Below are 6,000 nucleotides of genomic sequence, written 5' to 3'. Positions count from 1 at the left end.
TCCCCCCCTCCCCCCCCGCCGCGCCCCGCCGTGACCTCCAGCGGCAGGACGCGGGGCGCGGGCAGCTCTGGGGCGTCCAGGTGACTGCGAGTGCCTGCTGTAGCTTCTCTGGCTGTATAACAAACGTAAAGGCAAAGCACCTAGGTTATGCGGTCCTCGGCTTCGTGCTACCGAGATCTGGTCCGAGTAGATATAGACATGTGTCCGCAGGAGTGAATGTAAGCCGCTGGCCTTTATGCCCATGTAATGTTCGCTCATGTGCCCAGAGTTCCCGAGGCAGTTGCCCTCGGCCTGGTGTGTTAAAAGGCCATTTCCCTGTCACAGCGAGCCCAGCGAGGTGTGGGCCTGCTTCAGCTAACGCAAGATGTTGAGACTCCCGTAGGTGGTGGTGAACTGCAGTGGTCGTGCACCTCGGTCCTTGCAGCCTGTGGCTGCTTCTCCAAAAGCCGAAGAATGCTGGCCAAGGCCAGGCTCTCGGTTTCTGATGGAAACCTGGCCTGGACCTGGCTCTCCCGGCCTTGCAAACAAAGCGATCATAGAGTAGTCAAGTTCCGGGTTTAGTGATTGTATCCTCTAAGCATTGATCTGTTACTCAATTAAGAAAATGTTATAAAACTTACTGCTGCATTTCAGGTGGTGGATGTCCATCTACAGTGTAATTCTGCTTCCCAGTTATTATTACATCAGCCAATTCACAGATTTGGAGGATATTCTAAGTTGTAAGGTACCCACAAGGATCAATGAGTTTGACTCTTAAGTAAATGGTCCATAATGGGATCAAACCCCCAACCTTGGTGTCATTAGCAGCACGTTCTAATCAACTGAGCTAATCTCAGTGATTCAAGCTGTTGTGATTTCAGTGCAGAACAAAAAGGATGGCACCAAACACTGAAGTCATCAGCGTTCTGCTTCCCTATTTATGTATATAGTGACATTTTCTGTCCCTCCCAAACCATATGGTGGTTGTATGTTAGCTGTGGTAGGACTGCTGAAGGTGTATTTTGGTTACCTGCTATGTGACACCAATACTGAGATTCATCTGCTGAGCAGTGGCATTGCTTACTGACACCTGTCTAAATCTGCTACCTTGTTATCCACTATCTTTTGCTTCCCTCCCCCCACTCCCCATCAGTCTCTGTCTGTTACAGCTCTGTTGAAAACCTCAGAATGAACTAAAAGTGGAGATGTCTAAGTGAGGTAGCAGAGGAACTGGAACAACAGCTGCAAGAGGTGTGAGCTGCCCTGTTTGTATTAGTAAGGTGTTAACCCAGATACCCCGGTGTGGTAGATTTTAATGTCATCATTTTTAACTGTTTCTTGGCTCATATATGAGAAAAAAAGGAGGAGGATCACAGTTCTGTAAATTGTTGCCATGACTGATACTTCATTTTACGGTCACAAGAAACACAAGTATTCTCATGGCTTTGACAGGCAGTAGGGAGTGAATATCAAGGAGTCCTCTGAAACTCAGACTGTAGAACCTGTGAATTGTGTTGTGATTTGTATGTGAGGAGTTTTTTGATAGCCACAGTTTGGGAAGAAACTGTGGTTGTGTCGTTAGGTGTTTATATCCAGTAAATAAATTGGTAGATAAATATGTTCACAAAATGTTATGTTCATAAAATCATAGATTATCTTGAGTTGGAATAGACCCACAAGGATCATCAAGTCCAATTCCTGGCCCTGCACAGGACTTCTCCAAGAATCACACCACGTGCCTGAGAGTGTTGTCCAAATGTTTCTTGAACTCTGTCAGGCTTGGTGTCATGAGAACTTCCCTGGAGAGCCTGTTCCAGTGCCCAGCCACCATCTGGGTGAAAAACCTTTTCCTAATATCCAACTTAAAACCTCCCCTAACTCAGCTTAATGCCATTCCCTCAGCATGTCACTGGTCACCAGGGAGAAGAGATCAGTGTTTTCTTCTCTTCACTTTGCGAGAAAGCTGTAGACTGCAATGAGGTCTCCCTTCAGTCTCCAGGCTGAGCAGACCAAGTGACCTCAGCTGCTCCTTGAGTGGCTCTAGGCCCTTCCTCTCCTCTAGGCCCCTCACCAACTTTGTAGCCCTCCTTTTCATGCTCTCCAAAAGTTTTATATGCTTCTTGTCTTGTGCTGCCCCAAACAGACAGGACTCATGGTGAGGTCCCCCCCAGTGCAGAGAAGACTGGGACAATCCCCTCCCTTGCCTGGGTGCCTGATGCACCCCAGGACACGCTTGGCCCTCCTGGCTCCCAGGGCACTGCTGACTCATATTCAACTTGCTATCGACCAGGACCCTCAGGTCTCTTTCCTCAGCGTTGCTCTCCAGATGCTTGTTCCCCAGTCTGTCTGTCCATCCAGAATTGCTCCGTCCCAGGTGCTAAATTGTGTTAAACTTCACATAGTTGGTGACTGTCCAGCCCTTAATTTGTCTAGGTCTTCCTGGAGGGTCTCTCTGCCTTTGAGGGAGTCAACAGCTCCTCCCAGATTAGGAAAACATTACATTATTTTGTTTTATCCTTCTCCAAAATGAATGTGCTTCAGCCCAGCATCGAATTTGATTTTTGTATGCACCACTTCCAACTCTACGTAGGGTGCTGTTTTTAGTAGTAGAGGCCATGTGTTATGAGAAAGCTCATTTTCTTTTTAATGTGCACTTGGTTATAGCTGTCATTTTCAGGTGGTGATGTCTGGATCCCTAGCTGAAGATTCACAGATGTGTGAAGTGAAAGTGGAGTCATTGACAATAGCTGAGATAGACAGTACAGGTTTTGGTACCTATCCTTGACATAAGGCCTAAAAGCAGAGGGGCTGAAGACTGATTTAATATTTTTCCTAAGCTACTTAGTTCCAACAACTTCGTATGTCTATTTCTTCATGTCATGTGGAAGACTAGGTTATTAAATACAACAGCAGTTTTACCAGTGGAAGGAGAAAATTTGGCTTGCAGAATGGATGTGACTTGTTTCAAAGTGGCAAGGGCAGTAAAACTAGAGCTAGAAGAATACACTGAAAAGAATGAAATTATAGCTTCAAAAGATAGAAAGGATAAAATAATGAGAGATAACACAGTGTTGAATTTAAAGAGCAAAAATACAGAAATAAAAGGAAAAGTTGCTTTTCAGCTGTTCTTTTTCGACTTTTAATTAAACTTCTTTTAGATAAGTTTTGTGATTAATAGCATAAGTTGCCAGAATAACATCTGCAAGCCTTGTGTTAGTGTAACAGAAAGGCTTTTAGTCTTGTCACCTCATGCTCTGTAACTTAAGAAAACACTGATGTGTTTTGATCATGTTCCTGATGTTGGTTTCAAGATCTTAATTCATTTGTATTATGTATACTGATTGTTCATTAACTACGTAGGTGCAGAAGTCAAAGGTAGGTGTTGTGGTTTTTTTGTCTCTTAATCCTTACTTCCAGTTGAAGAAGTGTTTTATATAATGCAGGAGGAATGGTATTTGGTCCTGTTATTCATAAGCCTTGCTCTTTATTTGTGTGTAGTATTCTTTATTTGGAATGAAAGGTGTAAGCTTTATCTTGAAAGGAGTGGCTAAAGAGCTAAATATTCAAGCTCTCAAGGAGTTTGGGCAGATTTTTTTCTCTAATGAAACTTTTGTGATTTACATTGGTTTTCATTGCACCTTGTCACACAGTTCTGAAAATTAGTAAGGAGGACTGTGTAGTGCTGGAGGAGCTGATTAATTGTATTGGGCATGGGTGGCAAATCTTAGGTGGTTAACATCTCCTCTTGTTATAACTGGGGAATTTGTTGGTTGTTAGATTTTCCTGCATCCCTTCTTCGTCCAGATATTGGGTACTTTGCTTTTTCTATGTCGGATTTACCTCTTAAGCTCTTGTCTTGTTTCTGATGCAAATTATTGCACGGTTTTTTATGTCACTGCGTAGCTCTATTTTATGTGAGCTGTTTGCTTTATACAATTTATACAGTTTGTGTTTCTTTTCAGGACCTTTCTCTGTTTCTCACTCCAAGTGGGAGTAAGCAATAAATTGGACACCATTCACTGTTAGTTAGAAAGGGTGTAGAGGAAGAAACAGGGGTTGTACACTTGGGAGTGGTTTCAGACAAGAGGTGCTCAAACGTGTGGGCTTGACTTTTTAAAAACAGTGCAACCCTATCCTATATGTAGGAATTGAATTGTGCCTGTGCTGTTAGTACATTTTGGCATCTCAGAAAAAAGCCCGGAATGTGTATTTGGCTGCTGAAATCCTGCTGCATGGTTTTTTGTTTAAGTGACAGAAAGCTGTGCTGAGGATTTTGTGTCAGTTACCAAGTGAGGCACTCAGAAGCTTTATCGTGGTGGAATTAGGGCTGGCTCTGCTAGTTTAATCCTTGGTCAGTCTATAGCATTAAAACTCATTCTGTGTTTTTTGCATTTTGCTGGAATTCTCATCTGTTGTCAGATGGGATTTGAGGTGGGCTGAGATGTTCCCTTTATATGTAGCTCACAACCTAATTTTTCCTAACTGGCAGGTCTGTCATAGTTGAACAATGGTACAGTCTTCGTGTTAACGCAGCTGCATTATTTCCAGTAGTAAATATTAAGTCCTAATCTGTAATTAATTTTCAGGCCCTGTAACTGGATTTGCTGTGTGATCAGCAGTGTAAAAATATCTCCTTGTGTTGGCTTGGCTTTACTTATAACTCACTAGATGTATGAGCATTTGCAATCTGCATGTAATTAACAAGAAAGTGTGCTTTGTCGGGTCTGCTTTTCCTTTTCTTTCTAGGTATTACAGACTTGCTGTAGTACAGCCATTGTTCACTTTTAGCAAACAGCATTCTTGTAATCCAGTACTGCCATATTGCAGGAGCATGAGCCCCAAAGCAAAATGTAAGATAACAAATTCAGCCAGTGAAAAAGGTGAAAATTGACTTTGAGGTGATGATAGAATGGTGAGAAGTTAAAGCTTTGGAAATCTTCCGTGATGTTGTCATCCCTGTTCTCCATCTTAATTTAAAATGATGTCAGTATTAGAAAGATCTCAAAATCTGGAACTTCTTAAATACAAATAAATTTATTAATATACATTTAAAGAAGAAAAAAAAGGATACTGCATAGAAAAACTGCATTGATAAGTTTATTTTGCTTTTAAATCAGGGTTTCAGGGTATCACAGATCTAGTTTCACTTGGATTATAACACTTCTGTCATTTCATATTGTCCTTCTCTACTTTAAAACCTCAGTAGAAAGTCACTACTTAAGACTCTAGTTTATATGCAAACACCAATGTGCAAATGAGATCACCAAACTCCGTAGCATTTCACATATGTATAAAGGTGTTTGTTTGGTCCCGGTCCATCATCTGTCAGTTCACACTGGATGTTTTTGACTGATAAAATCCTCTACCTTTAACAGGATCCTGCAGGGGTTTTAAGGACCGAGGTTTACAAAGCAGGATGCTGAAATTATTCTGTCGCTTTGACCCCATGAATTCCTTGTCGGTAAAGGCACAGAAGCCCTCCCAAAGGCTACAAGATTGGATACTTAAAGTATTAATTACCTTGATACATCAAATTACAATTGTAAGAAAAGACACTAAGATTTTAGAAAGATAAGTGGTTTTTTACTCCCATGACTTTAATGGGTCTATTTCTAAATGAACTTGTTCTGATGTGTGACTTAGTGTTTTCAAATAGAGGTTTTGAGTAGTAGATAATATATTCAATGATACAGACTTTTTAGATAAGTTTTTATGATGCACATATGCATAAATGATTCACATGAATTAACCTAAGAATGGTAATTTTTATTTAATACAAGGGAATAAGCTAGGCAGAATAATGGAGATGAAAAATTTGAGTTGAATGTGTTCTTCTCCTGGAGGAGTACTAAGCTCTAATTATATTTGCTTATTCAAAACACTGTTATAGGTGCAATAAAATAGATTTGATTTTTTTGTAAAAAGAATATAATGTCTAGAATCAATAGGCTGATTGATGAAAGGAACATTTGACAATAAGCAGGTAGTGGATGCTGTGCTGCTCCCTCTGTTCTTAAGGAA

Source organism: Corvus brachyrhynchos, unplaced genomic scaffold, assembly GCF_000691975.1.
Source record: "Corvus brachyrhynchos isolate BGI_N302 unplaced genomic scaffold, ASM69197v1 scaffold53, whole genome shotgun sequence".
Taxonomy (NCBI): domain Eukaryota; kingdom Metazoa; phylum Chordata; class Aves; order Passeriformes; family Corvidae; genus Corvus; species Corvus brachyrhynchos.
The sequence above is the reverse complement of the archived record's forward strand: the minus strand, read 5'-3'. Positions refer to the sequence as shown.